The 19,631-nt window shown below is 43.4% G+C and overlaps 1 protein-coding gene across 6 annotated transcripts in view; it reads left to right on the top strand.

Moving 5' to 3' along the window:
* Positions 1 to 19,631, top strand: part of PRODH (proline dehydrogenase 1) — a 73,492-nt gene that overhangs the window by 40,298 nt on the left and 13,563 nt on the right. For all 6 annotated transcript variants that reach the window (XR_005787056.1, XR_005787053.1, XR_005787055.1 and 3 more), the window contains 3 exons: positions 14,806 to 14,890; positions 15,680 to 15,814; positions 19,252 to 19,378. The gene's annotated coding sequence lies outside the window, so the exon portion shown is untranslated. The remainder of the gene's footprint in view (positions 1 to 14,805; positions 14,891 to 15,679; positions 15,815 to 19,251; positions 19,379 to 19,631) is intronic.

Here is a 19,631-nt window from a genome sequence, read left to right as displayed (position 1 = left end):
ATCGCTCCCCATGGGCTCAGGAGGCCACTGGAAGGATCCTGCCCTTGTTTGTGGCCACTCTGGGCTTTGCCTCCGCACTTAATCCTAGCGCTTTTCAAGTTGAGCTCTGGGAGAAAACGATATAAAAGGGGCCGCCAGGTGGCGTAGTACCACCTTCGCTGACCGCACCGGGACGGATTTGGGTCACGAAGCAGGAGGGCGCATCCCCCGGTCTTGTGGGCCTGGCCTGGCCTTGTCGCGGTCCGTCAGGGTGAGATGACGGAGGACTGGGAGGCCCAGGAGAGCCTTTCGCAGGCCTCCTCGCATCGGCCGTCCTGTCCAGGCCACAGCTCCGGAGAAGGGACTTGGAATATGTGGGGGCGTTCCGAAGGCCGCGTTCCACACAGACAGGCACCTGGAATGAAGGGCCCTACTTAGACTTAACCCATGGGGCTCAAGCTGGTCTCCACTTCCAGAGCGGGACTCGGAAAAGCTGATGGGAAAGTCCAGCAACCGATACCCACGCAGGGCCGATTCCAGGCCCGGACACACACCTTCCCGGGCCATCTGTGCGGGAATAGCAGGTCCGTGTCTCTGGAGTGGAACTCGGGAAACCTTGGAGGCACCTCCGATCACCGGACCCCACGAAGGAATTGAGCCCAGCCAGAGCCCTGTTCTGTCCCTCACAGACGGCTCGTGCCGGCCTACCATTTTGAATGGGGCCTTGGAAAACAATTTCAGGAGGCGCTGCTGACAGCTGGGACACACGCGGGCTGGCGTCTGACCCTGCGATGTGCAAGCCTGTCCTCCCATTATGACCCAGTCCCACCTCGGGCAGGAGTGGGAAAAAACGGATAGCACAAAGACCCGATGGCAGCGCCACGTGTGTGTGTGAAGGTGTCTGGGCGCCGAACACTTTTTTCCCGTTACACCATAGCGACTTTGGTTGGTTCCCGCGTGTGAAGGGGCACCCTCAGGTTGTGGTCCACACCTGGCAGGACAGCGACGGTCACTCCTCAAAACGCTGCCTGTTTATTTTCCAGCAAATGGATAGGCGTCAATGCTCCGACTCCCAGTAGGACCCGGAAGATTGCCGCAGGTGCCACAAGCCTCCTGGAGTTCTGCCTGGCTCACAGAGGCCAAACACCACACTTGCAGATTTCGCCTGAATGCCGGTGGAAAAGTATATAAAAGTGGCCACCAGATGGCGCCATAGAACAGTTATTAGCCTTCGAGGGGACGACACAGTCTAGGTGCTGGAGAGGGTGCACCTTGGCAGTCTAATAGGGTAATTTCCTCCCAGCCCACCTCGCAAGGCGTCTGTCTTCCTGGGGGTGGGCAGTAGGCGTCCAGGGCGTCCCGGGGGCCTCCTCCTGAGAGCTGCTGGCCGGCAAGGCACGACACTGCTGCGCACGGGGTTCTTGGAACATTTCCATGAGAGGCTGGCGGCCAGGGTGCGCTGCGTGGGCTTCCCCAGAGCAGCCCAGGCGGTTCTGGTCTCCAGGGAGACTTGGTCAGTTCTGAGGGGGCTCAGCGGGACAAGGACTGGGAAACTGAAACCGTGAAAGTACCCCAAGAGAACATGGATGATTCATTGTTACTTACAATTTTGGAGTGGGGAAGTTCTTTCTAAAGCATAACACAAAGCCTAGAAGCCATTAGGCAAATGATCAATAAGCTTGACCTCACAACGTTTAAACAAAACGGATCTTTGCACAAAGCCCAAACAAAGTCAAATGGCAACAAACAGGTTTGGGGAACATTTGTGCAAACACATGTAGAATATGATACTGATTTCAGCATTACTTAATATAGCAGGAAATTGGGGGGAAATAATTGCTGTTAAGAAGGACCAGCTTAAATAAATTCTAGTACATCAATGCCATGATGTACTCGATGTATTTTATTTTATTTTGATTTTTGCTTTTTAATTGAGATAGATCCAGGGGCCCCTTGTTGGCTCAGTTGGTTAAGCATTTGACTCTTGATCTTAGCTCAGGTCATGAGCTCAGGTTGGTGGGGAGCCCTGTGCACTATCAGTGCAGAGCCTGCTTGGGATGCTCTCTCTCTCCCTCTCTGCCCTGCCCTGATTCTCACTCTCTCAAAATAAATAAATAAACTTAAAATAAATGAGGTAGATCTACAGGTACTGACATGGAAAGAGGTTGATGATGACCTGATAATGAAAATAGCAAGTTTCAGAGCTTCTCTTGGAAAAAAAAAAAATGCACCTTAAATAAATACCCCCATGGAAAGGCAATGGAATTAGAATAGCTAAAGCAATTTTGAAACATAAGGATAAAATCTCCCCTATTTTAACAGTTATTACATAGCTAGTAAATTATGTGTGGTACTGGCAGAGGGATAGGCATGTTGATCAATGGCAATGAATAGAAACTCAAACAAATATGCTGAACTGAGTTTTGGCAAACATGCCTAAGTAATTAATGGGATGAAAGATGGTGTCTCCATCAAATGGAAGTAGGGCAAGTGGACATCAGGGCAAAATTAAACTATACTAAAAGCCTAAAACTCACACCCCATACAATCATTAACTCTAAATGGATCACACACTTATTTGTAGAATGTAAAACATTAGGAAAAAAAAGTCTATGAGAAAAGTCGGGGGTCTAGGGTTGGCAAAGAGATTTTAGACTTGACACCAAAAGTGTGATCCATAAAAAGAAAGGGATGAACTGAAATTTATTAAAATTAACAACCTAGGCTCTGTGAAAGACCATTTTAAGAAGATGAAACAACAAAATACATCCTGAAAGGAAGTATTTACAAACCATACACTCAACCAAGGCCAGGTGTCTGAAGCTACAAAAACTCTCTAAATGCAGTGGTGAAAAACAAATGGTCTGATTACAAAATCTGCAAAAGACATGAAGAGGCATGTCATTGAATTTTAAATCCACCAATTCCATGTACACAGGAACTTGACCTCTCAGATAACCTATCACTAAAGGCCTGTAGTCAAATTAAATAATCATCTTGCGATTAAAAATTTCTTGAACAACAATTGTTGGTGAGGTTGTGGAGAAAAAGTAACCCTCTTGCCATGTTGGTGGGAATGCAAACTGGTGCAGCCACCGTGGAGAACAGTATGGAGGATCATCAGAAAGGTGAGAATAGAAATACCCTACAATCCAGTAATCGTACCACTGGATATTTACCCAAAGAACACAAAAACACTAATTCGAAGGCATACACGGACCCTTGTGTTTATAGCAGCATTATTTACAGTAGCCAAATTATGGCCCAAGTGTCCATCGATACAAGAATGGATGAAGATGTGGTATATGTATACAATGGAATATTATTCAGTCATAGAAAACTGTGGGCTTAGAAGCTTAAAAATTCCCTGGGCTTGCACTAATGGGTTAACAAGGCATAAAGAATTACAAAACCATAGGATTTGAGTGGAAGTTCTTTGTCACTGCATTTCTTGTGTGATTGTTAGGGAAAACTTCTATTCCTGCTCTTGAGATAATAATGGCCATATTAAGAGGAAAACAAATGAACAAAGGAAGGTAGATCCTATTTCCCCTGGAGCTGAAGCTTTGCAGCACTCTACGATCAGTAGATTTGGTGGGAGCATGGGTTTTGTGCTAGTCTATGGCTGCAGCTTGCTGTGCTGATTCTCAGGTGGACTTGTCCTAGTGATGATGCATTTGCAGGGCACAGGGGTGTGAGACTTGGTGTAAATGGCTCCAGCCTCCACTCCATGGTGCTGTTTTGCTCACTGAAGTCTGCCAGTGCTGATGGGAGGGAGGGGAAAGGAGACATTAGCCATTCATATAGAAATCCTCTCTGCAAATTCACTTCCCATTGAGATAAAATTCACACACAAGTCACGCTTCATGGTGTGCAATTCTGCTTTTCAGTGTATTCACAAAATAGTGCCAAGTTCCCACAATAAATTCTAGATGCTTTACATCATGTACCCAATGAAATTCCATACTCACTAGCAGACAATCTTCATCTCCCCTAATCCCTAAGTCCCCAGCTAATTTATCTTCTATTTCTATTGATGTGTTTATTATGAACATTTAATATAAATGGAATAATTCCATGTATGCCCTTTGTTGTCTGGCTTCTTCACTTGGTATGATGTTTTCAAAGTCAGCCCATGCTGTAGCATAGACCAGCACTTCATTTCTTCTATTATTGCTGAACAATCTTTCATTGTATAGATACAAGACAGTTTATTCATTCCTCAGTTGATGGATGTTTGTTGTTACTACTTGGGGGTTATTATGAATAATGCTGCTGTGAACATTTATATATAAGTTTTTGTGTGGATATGTCTTTCATTTGTTTTGGCTGTAAACTTAGGAGTGGAATTGCTGGGTAATAAGGTAAGTCCCTGTGTCACTATTTGAATAGCTGCAAGACTGTTTTCCAGAGTGACTACCACTTTCCATTCTTGCCAGCCATGTGTGAGGCTCCAAGTTTCTCTGTCATTTCACTGGCAATCACCTATCTGTCTTTATGGCTATAGCTATCTTGTGTCTATGAAAGGATATACTGTGGTTTTGATTTGTAGTTTTTTTTTTTAATTTTTAAAAAATGTGTTATTTATTTTTGAGACAGAGAGAGACAGAGCATGAGCAGGGGAGGGGCAGAGAGAGAGGGAGACACAGAATCGGAAACAGGCTCCAGGCTCCGAGCCATCAGCCCAGAGCCTGACGCGGGGCTCGAACTCACGGACCGCGAGATCGTGACCTGGCTGAAGTCGGACGCTTAACCGACTGCGCCACCCAGGCGCCCCTCATTTGTCCATTTTAAAATTGAGTTCTTTGTCTTTTTATAACTGAGCTGTAATATATGCTAACTATGTTTCTCATTAGATATATGAATTGCACAATTTTCTTTATAATGTGGGTTGTCTTTTTACTTTTTTTTTTTTTTTTTTACTTTTTTTATTTTACTTTTGAGAGAGAGACAGAGTGTGAGCTGGGGAGAGGCAGAGAGAGTGGGAGACACAGAATCCGAAGTAGGCTCCAGGTTCTGGGCTGTCAGCCCAGAGCCCGATGCAGGGCTTGAACTCAGGAACCATGAGATCATGGCCTGAGCCGAAGTCGGACACTTAACCAACTGAGCCACCCAGGTGCCCTGTCTTTTTATTTTCTTAATGGTGTCCTTTGAGTCACTAAAATTTTACATTTTAGTGAGGTCTAATTTATACATGTTGGAGTCTTACTAGTTGGAAGTTATTTAAACATTATAACACATAAACCACAATTTCTTTATCCATTCATCACTTGATGGACATTTAGGCTCTTTCCATAATTTAGCTATTGTTGAGAGTGCTGCTATAAAAATTGGGGTACAAGTGCCCCTATGCATCAGCACTCCTGTATCCCTTGGGTAAATTCCTAGCAGTGTTATTCCTGGGTCATAGGGTAGATCTATCTTTAATTTTTTGAGGAAACTCCACACTGTTTTCCAGAGTGGCTGCACCAGTTTGCATTCCCACCAACAGTGCAAGAGGATTCCCATTTCCCCACATCCTCTCCAGCACCTATAGTCTCCGGATGTGTTCACTTTAGCCATTCTGACTGTCGTGAGGTGGTATCTCAGTGTGGTTTTGATTTGTATTTCCCTGATGAGGAGTGACGTTGAGCATCTTTTCATGTGTCTGTTGGCCATCTGGATGTCTTCTTTGGAAAAGTGTCTATTCATGTCTTCTGCCCATTTGTTCACTGGATAATTTGTTTTTCAGGTGTGGAGTTTGGTGAGTTCTTTATAGATTTTGGAAACTAGCCCTTTGTCTGATATGTCATTTGCAAATATCTTTTCCTTTACGTCGGTTGCCTTTTAGTTTTATTGATTGTTTCCTTTGCAGTGTAGAAGATTTCATCTTGATGAGGTCCCAATAGTTCATTTTTGCTTTTAATTCCCTTGCCTTTGGAGATGTGTCAAGTAAGAAATTGCTGTGGCTGAGTTCAGAGTGGTTTTTTCCTGCTTTCTCCTCTACGGTTTTGATGGTTTCCTGTCTCACATTCAGGTCCTTTATCCATTTTGAGTTTATTTTTGTGAATGGTGTAAGACAGTTCTCTAGTTTCATTCTTCTGCATGTTGCTGTCCAGTTCTCCCAGCACCATTTGTTAAAGAGACTGTCTTTTTTCCATTGGATATTCTTTCCTGCTTTGTCACAGATGAGTTGGCCATACATTTGTGGGTCCAATTCTGGAGTCTATTCTTTTATTATTATTATTATTATTATTATTATTATTATTATTATTTTTAATGTGGAAGCACAGAGAGAAGTGCTATCCAATTATGAAATTTATTGTCAAATTGGTTTCCATACAACACCCAGTGCTCATCCCAAAAGATGCCCTCCTCAATACCCATCACCCACCCTCCCCTCCCTCCCACCCCCCATCAACCCTCAGTTTGTTCTCAGTTTTTAAGAGTCTCTTATGCTTTGGCTGTCTCCCACTCTAACCTCTTTTTTTTTTTTTCCTTCCCCTCCCCCATGGGTTTCTGTTAAGTTTCTCAGGATCCACATAAGAGTGAAAACATATGGTATCTGTCTTTCTCTGTATGGCTTATTTCACTTAGCATCACACTCTTCAGTTCCATCCACGTTGCCACAAAGGGCCATATTTCGTTCTTTCTCATTGCCCTGTAGTACTCCATTGTGTATATAAACCACAATTTCTTTATCCATTCATCACTTGATGGACATTTAGGCTCTTTCCACAATTTGGCTATTGTTGAGAGTGCTGCTATAAACATTGGGGTACAAGTGCCCCTATGCATCAGTACTCCTGTATCCCTTGGGTAAATTCCTAGCAGTGCTATTGCTGGGTCATAGGGTAGGTCTATTTTTAATTTTCTCCACACTGTTTTCCAGAGTGGCTGCACCAGTTTGCATTCCCACCAACAGTGCAAGAGAGTTCCCATTTCTCCACATCCTCACCAGCATCTATAGTCTCGCAATTTGTTCATTTTGGCCACTCTGACTGGTGTGAGGTGATATCTGAGTGTGGTTTTGATTTGTATTTCCCTGATGAGGAGTGACGTTGAGCATCTTTTCATGTGCCTGTTGGCCATCCGGATGTCTTCTTTAGAGAAGTGTCTATTCATGTTTTCTGCCCATTTCTTCACTAGGTTATTTGTTTTTCGGGTGCGGAGTTTGGTGAGCTCTTTATAGACTTTGGATACTAGCCCTTTGTCCGATATGTCATTTGCAAATATCTTTTCCCATTCCGTTGGTTGCCTTTTCGTTTTGTTGGTTGTTTCCTTTGCTGTGCAGAAGCTTTTTATCTTCATAAGGTCCCAGTAATTCATTTTTGCTTTTAATTCCCTTGCCTTTGGGGATGTGTCGAGTAAGAGATTGCTACGGCTGAGGTCAGAGAGGTCTTTTCCTGCTTTCTCCTCTAGGGTTTGGATGGTTTCCTGTCTTGCATTCAGGTCCTTTATCCATTTTGAGTTTATTTTTGTGAATGGTGTGAGAAAGTGGTCTAGTTTCAACCTTCTGCATGTTGCTGTCCAGTTCTCCCAGCACCATTTGTTAAAGAGACTGTCTTTTTTCCATTGGATGTTCTTTCCTGCTTTGTCAAAGATGAGTTGGCCATACGTTTGTGGGTCTAGTTCTGGGGTTTCTATTCTATTCCATTGGTCTATGTGTCTGTTTTTGTGCCAATACCATGCTGTCTTGATGATGACAGCTTTGTAGTAGAGGCTAAAGTCTGGGATTGTGATGCCCCCTGCTTTGGTCTTCTTCTTCAAAATTACTTTGGCTCTTCGGGGCCTTTTGTATTTCCATATGAATTTTAGAATTGCTTGTTCTAGCTTTGAGAAGAATGCTGGTGCAATTTTGACTGGGATTGCATTAAATGTGTAGATAGCTTTGGGTAGTATTGACATTTTGACAATATTTATTCTTCCAATCCATGAGCAGGGAATGTCTTTCCATTTCTTTATATCTTCTTCAATTACCTTCATAAGCTTTCTATAGTTTTCAGCATACAGATCTTTTACATCTTTGGTTAGATTTATCCCTAGGTATTTTATGCTTCTTGGTGCAATTGTGAATGGGATCAGTTTCTTTATTTGTCTTTCTGTTGCTTCATTGTTAGTGTATAAGAATGCAACTGATTTCTGTACATTGATTTTGTATCCTGCAACTTTGCTGAACTCATGTATCAGTTCTAGCAGACTTTTGGTGGAGTCTATCGGATTTTCCATGTATAATATCATGTCATCTACAAAAAGCGAAAGCTTGACTTCATCTTTGCCAATTTTGATGCCTTTGATTTCCTTTTGTTGTCTGATTGCTGATGCTAGCACTTCCAACACTATGTTAAACAACAGCGGTGAGAGTGGACATCCCTGTCATGTTCCTGATCTCAGGGAAAAAGCTCTCAGTTTTTCCCCATTGAGGATGATGTTAGCTGTGGGCTTTTCATAAATGGCTTTTATGATGTTTAAGTATGTTCTGGAGTCTATTCTATTCCATTCGTCTATGTGTCTGTTTTCGTGCCAATACCATGCTGTCTTGATGATTACAGCTTTGTAGTAGAGGCTAAAGTCTGGTATTGTGATGCCTCCCGCTTTGGTTTTCTTCTTCAATGTTACTTTGGCTATTCGGGGTCTTTTGTGGTTCCATACAAATTTTAGGATTGCTTTTTCTAGCTTGGAGAAGAATGCTGGTGCAATTTTGATTGGAATTGCATTGAATATGTAGATTGCTTTGGGTAGTATTGACATTTTAACAATTTTATTCTTCCAGTCCATGAGCATGGAATGTTTTTCCATTTCTTTGTATCGTCTTCAATTTCCTTCATAAGCTTTCTATAGTTTTCAGCATACAGATCTTTGACATCTTTGGTTACGTTTATTCCTACATATTTTATGATTCTTGGTGCAATTATGAATGAGATCAGTTTCTCTCTTTTTTTTTTTCTGTTGCTTCATTATTAGTGTATAAGAATGCAACTGATTTCTGTACATTAATTTTGTATCCTGTGACTTTGCTGAATTCATGTATCAGTTCTAGCAGACTTTTGGTGGAGTCTATTGGGTTTTCCATGTATAATATCATGTCATCTGCAAGAAGTGAAAGCTTGACTTCATCTTTCCCAATTTTGATGTCTTTGATTTCCTTTTGTTGTCTGATTGCTGATGCTAGCACTTCCAACACTATGTTAAACAACAGCAGTGAGAGTGGACATCCCTGTGGTGTTCCTGATCTCAGGGGGAAAGCTCTCAGTTTTTCCCCATTGAGGATGATATTAGCTGTGGGCTTTTCATAAATGGCTTTTATGATGTTTAAGTACGTTCCTTCTGTCCTGACTTTCTCGAGGGTTTTTATTAAGAAAAGATGCTGAATTGTGTCAAATACTTTTTCTGCATCAATTGACAGGATCATATGGTTCATATCTTTTCTTTTATTAATGTGATGTATCCCATTGATTGATTTGCGAATGTTGAACCAGCCCTGCATCCCAGGAATGAATCCCACTTGATCATGGTGAATAATTATTTTTATATGCTGTTGAATTCGATTTGCTAGTATCTTGTTGAGAATTTTTGCATCCATATTCATCAGGGATATTGGCCTGTAGTTCTCTTTCCTGCGTCTCTGTCTGGTTTGGGAATCAAAGTGATGCTGGCTTCATAGAATGAGTCTGGAAGCTTTCCTTCCCTTTCTATATTTTGGGACAGCTTGAGAAGGATAGGTATTTTCTCTGCTTTAAATGTCTGGTAGAATTCCCCAGGGAAGCCATCTGGTCCTGGACTCTTATTTGTTGGGAGATTTTTGATAACTGATTCAATTTCTTTGCTGGTTATGGGTCTGTTCAAGTTTTCTATTTCTTCCTGTTTGAGTTTTGGAAGTGTGTGGGTGCTTAGGAGTTTGTCCATTTCTTCCAGGTTGTCCCGTTTGTGGGCATATAATTTTTCATAGTATTCCCTGATGATTGCTTGTGTTTCTGAGGGAATGGTTGTAATCCTGCCATTTTCATACATGATTTTATCTATTTGGGTCATCTCCCTTTTCTTTTTGAGAAGCCTGGCTAGAGGTTTGTCAATTTTGTTCATTTTTTCAAAAAACCAAGTCTTGGTTTCATTGATCTGCTCTACAGTTTTTTTTAGATTCTATATTGTTTATTTCTGCTCTGATCTTTATTATTTCTCTTCTTCTGCTGGGTTTAGGCTGCCTTTGCTGTTCTGCTTCTATTTCCTTTAGGTGTGCTGTTAGATTTTGTACTTGGGATTTTTCTTGTTTCTTGAGATAGGCCTGGATTGCAATGTATTTTCCTCTCAGGACTACCTTCGCTGCATCCCAAAGCGTTTGGATTGTTGTATTTTCATTTTCATTTGTTTCCGTATATTTTTAAATTTCTTCTCTAATTGCCTGGTTGACCCAGTCATTCTTTACTAGGGTGTTCTTTAACCTCCATGCTTTTGGAGGTTTTCCAGACTTTTTCCTGTGGTGGATTTTAAGCTTCATAGCATTGTGGTCTGAAAGTGTGCATGGTATGATCTCAATTCTTGTATACTTATGAAGGGCTGTTTTGTGACCCAGTATGTGATCTATCTTGGGGAATGTTCCATGTGCACTCGAGAATAAAGTATATTCTGTTGCTTTGGGATGCAGAGTTCTAAATATATCTGTCAAGTCCATCTGATCCAATGTATCATTCAGAGCCCTTGTTTCTTTATTGATCCTGTGTCTAGATGATCTATCCATTACTGTCAGTGGAGTATTAAAGTCCCCTGCAATTACCACATTCTTATCAATAAAGTTACTTATGTTTGTGGTTAATTGTTGTTTATATTTGGGGGCTCCCGTATTCGGCGCATAGACACTTATAATTGTTAGCTCTTCCTGATGGATAGACCCTGTAATTATTATATAATGCCCTTCTTCATCTCTTGTTACAACCCTTAATTTGAAGTCTAGTTTGTCTGATGTAAGTATGGCTACTCCAGCTTTCTTTTGACTTCCAGTAGCATGATAGATAGTTCTCCATCCCCTCACTTTCAATCTGAAGGTGTCCTCAGGTCTAAAATGAGTCTCTTGTAGACAGAAAATATATGGGTCTCATTTTTTTATCCATTCTGATACCCTATGTCTTTTGGTTGGAGCATCTAGTCCATTTACATTCAGTGTTATTATTGAAAGACATGGGTTTAGAGTCATTGTGATGTCTGTAGGTTTCATGCTTGTAGTGATGTGTCTGGTACTTTGTGGTCCTTGCAACATTTCACTCACAGAATCCCCCTTAGGATCTCTTGTAGAGCTGGTTTAGCGCTGATGAATTCTTTCAGTTTTTGTTTGTTTGGGAAGACCTTTATCTCTCCTTCTATTCTGAATGACAGACTTGCTGGGTAAAGGATTCTTGGCTGCATATTTTTTCTGTTCATCACATTGAAGATTTCCTGCCACTCCTTTCTGGCCTGCCAAGTTTCAGTAGATAGGTCTACTTATGTATTCAGTAGATAGGTCTATTCTTATGTGTCTACCTTTGTAAGTTAGAGCCTGTTTATCCCTAGCTGCTTTCAGAAATTTCTCTTTATCCTTGTATTTTGCCAGTTTCACTATGATATGTCATGCAGAAGAGCGATTCAAGTTATGTCTGAAGGGAGTTCTCTGTGCTTCTTGGATTTCAATGCCTTTTTCCTTCTCCAGATCAGGGAAGTTCTCAGCTATGATTTGTTCGAGTACACCTTCAGCCCCTTTCTCTCTTTTCTTCTTCTTCTGGAATTCCTATGATACGGATATTGTTCCGTTTGATTGCATCCCTTAGTTCTCTAATTCTCTCCTCGTACTCCTGGATTTTTTTCTCTCTCTTTTTCTCAGCTTCCTCTTTTTCCATAGTTTTATCTTCTAATTCACTATTCTTTCCTCTGCCTCTTCAGTCCGTGCAATGGCCGCCTCCATTTTATTTTGCACCTCATTCATAGCATTTTAATTTCATCATTACTATTTCTTAGTCCTTTGATCTCTGTAGCAATAGATTCTCTGCTGTCCTCTATGCTTTTTTCAAGCCCAGCAATTAATTTTATGACTATTATTCGAAATTCTTGTTCCATTATATTGCTTAAATCATTTTTGATCCATTTGTTAGCTGTCGCTACTTCCTGGAGTCTCTTTTGAGGAGAATTCTTCCGTTTCGTCATTTTGGGTAGTCCCTGAGATAGCTCCAAACTGCAAGGCACTTCCCCTGTGCTGTCCGGAGTCACTTGTGTTGGTGGGTGGGGCCCCAGTTAGACCTGATGTCTTCCCCCAGCCCACCACTGGGGCCACAGTCAGACTGTTGTGTACCTTAGTTTCCCCTCTCCCAGGGGCAGGACTCACTGTGGAGTAGTGTGGGTTACTTGTCTGGGCTACTTGCATACTGCCAGGCTTGTGGTGCTGCTTCGATGGGATCTGGCCAAGGGCATATTAGCTGGGGTGGATCCGCAAGGTGCACAGGGGTAGGAGGGGCAGGCTTAGGTCACTTTGCCCTCGGTCTTCCCCTGCTGGAGGGGCCCTGCAACACCTGGAGGGAGGCAGGCCTGTCAGAAGGATGGATCCTCAGAAGCACAGCCTTGGGCATTTGTGCAGTGCAAGCAAGTTCGGTGACGGGAACTGGCTCCCTTTGGAATTTCGGCTGGGGGATGGGAGAGGGAAATAGCACTTGCCAGTGCCTTTGTTTCCCCGCTGAGCTGAGCTCTGTCTTCCAGGGCTCAACAACTCTTCCTCCTGGCGTCCTCTTGCCCTCCCCACTCTACAAGAGCAGAGCTGTTCACCTTTAACATTCCAGATGTTCAGTCCTGCTGGCTGTCAGAACTCATGGAGTCCGGCCCCTCCACCTTTGCAAGCCAGACCCTGGGGGCTGTGCCTTGCCAGGTGAGCTGCCCCTCCCCCACCCCGGCTCCCCCCCCCCCACCAGTCTGTGTAGCACGCACCACCTCTCCGCCCTTCCTACCCTCTTCCGTGGGCCTCTTGTCTATGAAGAGACCATTCTGCTAGTCTTCTGGTGGTTTTCTGGGTTATTTAGGCAGATGTGGGTGGAATCTAAGTGATCAGTAGGATGAGGTGTGCCCAGCATCCTCCTACACCACCATCTTCCCAGGTCTCTCATTTGGTGGAGTCTTTTGGGTTTTCACATAGAGTATCATGTTGTCTGCGAAGAGTGAAAGTTTGACTTCTTCCTTGCCAATGTGTAAGCCTTTTATTTCTTTCTATTGTCTCACTGCTGTCATTGAACAACAGTGGTGTAATCATTTTTTTTGTTGTTTGGTATTTAAGATGATCTTTCCCAGAAGACCAGTTCAGGGTACCTTTGCCATTGCCAAGCATCAAAGTCTTTGGTTATGTTTGATTAGAATCTCTTGGGAATAGAGCATGAGAGATTTTGGTTTGGGTTGTTGGCATTGACCTAATATTGAGGCCATTTCATGAGACACACTCTGTCACACACACTCGAACTGGACACAAAGTGCCTCCTTGTGAGTCAGGTGCTGGGGAGCTGGGACCCTCTCCCTTTGCACCTTCAGGTCACAGAGCAACACCTGCATGGGACACCCTCAGGTTTACCCCTGGGCGAAAGGGCACTTCTGGGGTGGGCATCACAGAGGATGTTCACTCTCAGCTTCCTGCAAGTTGTCCCGGGACCTTTGGCAGAATTGAGGTGGGAGGCAACCCCGGGATCACATTTCTCTCCTCCTCTCCTCACCCAAATCCCAGTCCCAGGACCAGAATGAATCCTGCACTTGCCTCCATGTGACAGAGGCCTGTGTGCAGGTGCCCTGAGACCCTCCCTGGTTGGGGGAATTCTAGAAGCCTGTGTGAAGGCTGCTGGGCTGGATGCACACACTGGCTCTTGCAGCCCCACTGAGATGTCTCCTGGGACTGACCAGGCCCAGGACAGGTGCTCCCTGAAGTGGGGCCAGGGTCTCTGCCCTTGCCAGTACCTGCTGCTCCAGCCACACAGTGATGGACTTGCTCCCAACACCATGGTCATGGTCCACCCTGTGACCTTCCTTCAGGCCTGCCTGGGGCTTCACCCCAGTCCTTTCAGTTTTGGGCTAAATGCAGGCAGGCACCGATGTTTATGTGGCCACACCTGCTTTAGAAATTCCATCATCCCATTTTCAGACTATAGGAAATTTAGACTGTAGGAAATTAGACAAGTTACTTTACCTCTACTCTCATGTTTATCCCCACAATGGGCTTGAAAACTTAGGAGCTGTTATGAAGCATAAGTGTGTCTCAAGTACCTAAGATCCCTCAGGCACAGGACAGTCACTTGATATGCTGAGTTAGTGGTCACTCTGGCAGGGCCCAGAGCAACCCCGGGCCCATGGCAGGTGCTCTTGTGTTGGCTGGATTGGTTAATTGATCAACTGATTGATTGATTAGGGAAGGTGACAGTAAACCCATGATTGTTTCTCCACTGTTCCCTTATTACAGGACAATCTGGCTGTAGGAGGTGACAAGGAGAAGGGAAATGAGAAATAAATGAGTAGGAGAAAGAAGAAGAAGGAAGACAGGGAGGAAGTGGAAGGAGGTGGGAGGCAAGGAATGCCATGCATAAAAGTCATGGGGACAGTGACTGCTTCCTGGAGGAACAGGGTGATAGGCATTGCTCCCTGGTCCCAGGTATGGAGTCTGAGAGCTGAGAAGGGCCCAAAGATCCTAGAAAACTTCCCCATCACAGAGAAGAAGGGATCATGGCCCCAGGAGGGGCAGGGGGAGGGGGGAGGGGACTGCAGTGCTGAGGACAGAATTGAGGTCTGGGGTCAGCAACCTAATCCCAGGAGCACCAGCTCAAGTTCTCACCTCACCCTGACTGTCCCCTTTCCTTACCCAAGGACAACCCATCCCCATTCCTGTCCTTGTACACAAGGAAGACGTCTCTGGTGATTTGGAAGATTCTGATACATAGATCAACAATAGGTAGGTACTTTTTTTTTTTTCTATTTCATCTGTTTTACCCTCACTCTTTCTTCTTGTTCAGCTCCTTTATGTAGCTTTGACTAATTTCCTTTTTCCCACATTTTGTGACTCTCATCCTGAAGGACCGGTCCCATCTAGGCACTTGATGTCCTTGGATCTTCAAATCTATATCCTCTGCCTTCAGCCGTGCTCAACAACTTCCCTAGCATTTCCCTGGTTTCTGACCCCCTCCCCCACATCCACACCAAAGGTTGAATACACCACTGGGCCATAGCCAGAACATATGTAAAAATAGGTTTCTGACCCACAACTAATTCAGGAACTGACCCATTATCTTGTTTTCTGCTGAGGAAGCAGGTCTACTATATATAAGTCAGACTTGTAGGAAATCTGGCTGCTGTATCTAGCAACTTGCTCGGGACTGTACACCACAACCTTGTAACAATTGGCTCCAAATGGCCATATTTATAACAGAGACATTCCTGAATTTTGGTCCCCATTTCCAACAGAGGGCCAATGAACCAGAGAAAAGACAAATACGTACCCCTAAGATTCACATAGGATACCTCGCTTCTTGACAGCTCACTATAGGCTCCCCATGCTAATAGCCTCCCATTAGCACATAGCTAAAGCCTTCACTTTGCCCCACTCAAATGAATTCCCAGTCTCCTCCATGATGTTGAATCTCTGCCAAAACACAAGTAATGGTGGCTGACTCCCTTGTTCTAGCAAGCTCTGACAAATATTCTTTGCTTGTGCTCATTTGGTTGGCCTTTGTTTATTGGGCAGTTCATCACAGAGGCCCCACTGAGACCCAGTCTGAGCTGCCTGTTGCTGCAAGACCCCAACCTTCAAGCAAGTGTGGTGCCCACAGAAGCCCCTTGTGCCTTGCTGCTTGCAGCTTGTCGAGTCCCTGATGCCATGGTGAGTGAACACTGCGTCTGAAATTTGCTCTGTTGGAGTGAGTTTCTAGGCTATTGACACTCATTCTGGTGCCTGGGTCTTATTCTTGGTTCCCGTTTGTTTGGTCTCCTTGGTGGAATCTGGCCCCTTGTTGTCCCCTCATGCTGTCTTTTGTGTTACTATTTTGTGCTGTGCTGTGTAAAAGTGTTGTGTGTTATAAGAAGAATCTGAGCATAGAGCCACAAACAGGCCCTTGTGAGTCTAGACCCTTTGAGCCAGCCTCACAGAACCGTGACTTTGATGATCTCACCAGACTGGTATCAACCCGGATGAACTGTGCTGAAAGTCACCAATCAAGCCAGCTGAGGTTCTCTCACCACCTTGATTGTTGTGTCCTGAGAGTATTCCCTCTGGTTTCCCACAGGCTGGGGAGTACAGATTGTTGGGTCTGTGTTCAGGCAGTTGGCCAACTGTCACTTTGGGGGCCCAAGGCATGAGGTCCACAAATGTTCTATTTCTAACCAGTGTCACCAGCTCTTTTGGGATCCTCTAAACCTAAACCCTCTCCCCTGCCAGAAAAAAAAAAAAAATTACTGCTTTTCACATATACTTCATTACAATCTTTTAAAAAAATGATTATATAGTTTTGAAAGAGATGGTCAGTGGGGGAGGGGCAGGGAGGAATGGGGCAGAGAGAGAGAATCCCAAGTAAGCTCTGTGCTGTCATCACAGAGCCTGATGTGGTGCTCGAACTCACTTACTGTGAGATCATGATCTGAGCCCAAATCCAGAGTTGGACGCTTAACCGACTGAGCCACCCAGGCACTCCTCATTATAATCTTAATTCTTCTTCCCCACGACTTCACCGATGATGATTTGGATCTCCATGGCCAACTCTGGACTAGCTGATTTGAACAAAATCATTCATTTGAGAAGCATCTTAGAAAAAGGAAGGACCCTAATTGGCAATACCTTTTGGTTGCTATGTTGAGACCTCCAAAGGAAATTCTGAATCAAAAATGGTCTCACTGAAAGATTGTTTGGACAAAACTAATGAACAATTTGACACACCTAAACAAGAATAAAGTAGAAAAACCTCTTTAATAAATCCTCCCCTCCTCATGCCCCAGTTGTGTCCCTGTATCTGCTTCTCCTCTTATGCATCTGGTCTCTCTCCTGCACCTGCTCCCTGTCCCTCCCCTTCTATAGATCCCTCACTTTGCCCTCCAAATTCACCTAAAACACCAAAGTGCCCCTGGCCTCTAAAGATCTGTCCCTCCCATAGCAAGGTGTGAAGGCAACAGCACACCGTGTAAATCTTAAAACTGAACTTCTGTAAGAGCTTATACTTCAAAATGTTTCTAACCCAAAGAGGACCAGCAAATATTCATAGAAGCATTTAGAATTCTTTTAGGTGCATATATGACCCAGGATTAACGGACATATATCAAGCAGTACACATATTGGTTGGGCTCTCAGATGATAAATCTTGAACGGAAAAAGCTGATTGGACAGACCTAGAAAGACACCTACAAGACCCTCTTTTCTACCATAAACTAAAGGGTCAAAAAAGGGGTGGTGATGGTTATGAAAAAGCCAAATACCAAATACCAATTCAGGTATTTTTAGGAAATATTTTTCATTCTCATTCATGAGTTTAAAAAGGTGCTGTTGTAACAGTAACCCTTTCATCTCATTCTGTCAATGGAGTTACACCTGAAATTGGAGACCTAACTTCATAACATAAATTAAAAGGTAAAAGAACCCCTTTAGCTGAACGACAGTGACCTGGGAGAACATTTAGAAAGGGCTTTACAACAAAAACAAGACAAGGAGAAGTGGTGGCCATGCAGGTGACACAGTTAGGTGGCCCACTCCCTAAACCAACTACCTATGGAGAAGGACATTTGTAGATATTGTCAACAGATTCAGCACTGGGAATTAGATGGTCCCTTGTGCTGAAAGGAAACCAAGACCCAAGAAACATCCCTCCAATCAGATAAGTGAGGGTGTTCCAAGGAAAAGAAGCTTTCACAATCTTGCTACATGCTTAAGCATGCAAGACTTAAATACAAATAGACAGGATCATCTTCATCAATACCTAGCAGATAAGGGTGCTACTATTTGGATGTTAAATGCTGCCATTGCTGCTTATCCTCTTCCTTGGAGTAAACATGCTATGCGTGTGATTGGCCTCAAATAACCCAAATATTTTCCTTGTCTCCCTACCCTTAACCACAACCTGAGACCCCTTAGCTGAAAAAATTAACCTCCGCTTCTCTAGGATTCCACCCAGGCAGATTTAATAGGGAGAGACTGCACGTGGAATTGTAATATTGAAGGCACACCACAAGGACAATTTCTTGAGATCCTACACGTCTGTGTATAATCAAGTTGTATCTGCTCTGGATGTACCTTTGCCTCTTCCATGATATGTAAGGCATACCTTAGATAAGGATATTGTTGCTGTACCTGACACTCCATGTGCTAAAAATCCCACTGACATAGGCATAACAATTGGATCAGAACCTATAAAAGTTTAGGTAGAGCCTACCAAACCACTACTTGAACTTCCCCAATATCCCTTCAAGCCAGAAAAAAAAAAAAAAAAAAAAAAAAAAGGATCAAACTTGCAGTTTAAAGCCTTTTATCTGAAAGTCCTCCTACACCCTCTACTAGTGTTTGTAATATCCCTGTTATGCCAGTAAAGACACCAAATGAATGAGGATACTGATTTGTTCATGATCTCAGGGTCATCAACAAAATTGTTATTTCTTTCTTCCCTGGAGTACCTAACCCAAATACCATCCTGTTGTCAATTCTTCAAAGCTACTTGCTTCAGCATCATGGATCTTTGCTCTGCCTTTTTCAATGTCTCTCTAGACCAGGAGAGTCAATACTTTTTGCTCTCTCCTGGAAAGAACAGTAGCATAGTGGAGGGCCATGGCCCAGGAACTTCGATGCCCCATGTACTTTTCCCATGTGCTCCACCAACACTTAAAAAAAACCTAAGTTTCCCTTGTAATTCAGTTCTCATACAATATGTAAATGATCTCCCACAAAAAAAAAAATCCTATAAAAGGGCTTCCATTTACTTGCTCTCAACCTTAGCAAGAGAGAAATAATTGAGTTTCCAAAGAAATTACATTTTTGCCAGACACAGTTCATTATTTCAGACATAAGCTATTTAAAGAGGGGGAAACACTTCCATCCTTCCGTTAAGATTAGCAAAAACTCTCAGAAACCTGTGAGCTCCCTTGGTGCAAATACACACAAGCAGTTATGGCTACCCAGTCACTTCCCTTGGGAACACACTGGATAACCCACTATACCTTAGTAGCTGGAAGACCCATGTATCTGCGAACTTCACCACCCAGATGAGACTGCCCTACTGCATACAGACAAGGCAAAAGATTGCAAAGAACTCTTGTACTCATACCCAAGTTTTTCACCAACAGCTTAAGGCTGCCTTCCTTCAACATCTTCCTAGAAGCTTCTTCATGATCTTCAACTGGAGATTTTTCTGTGGGAACAGACATCAGAGCAAAACTGCTCTTACACGTCATTGGAATGGGCCCCAATCAGGTACTGTTTAAATTAAATAAAGCAGTGAAACTCCTGGGATTCACCCTTGGCATCATATTTCACCATGTGTATGTGTATCTGTGTGTGTGTGTGTGTGTGTGTGTGTGTGTGTGTGTGTGTGTAATTAAATATGCATATATATTTGTATATTCAGAATTAGAAGGCTATTCAAACTGGGAGACCTCAAACAGGTTTCTTGGAGATCTTCTGTAAGCAGACAGCTGACCCAAGGTTTTCAGAACAGACAAATGGG

The sequence above is a fragment of the Herpailurus yagouaroundi genome, unplaced genomic scaffold (assembly GCF_014898765.1).
Source record: "Herpailurus yagouaroundi ecotype Mexico unplaced genomic scaffold, PumYag 428, whole genome shotgun sequence".
NCBI classification, from domain to species: Eukaryota; Metazoa; Chordata; class Mammalia; order Carnivora; family Felidae; genus Herpailurus; species Herpailurus yagouaroundi.
Note: the sequence above shows the minus strand (reverse complement) of the source record. Positions and strands in the feature narration are given on the sequence as shown.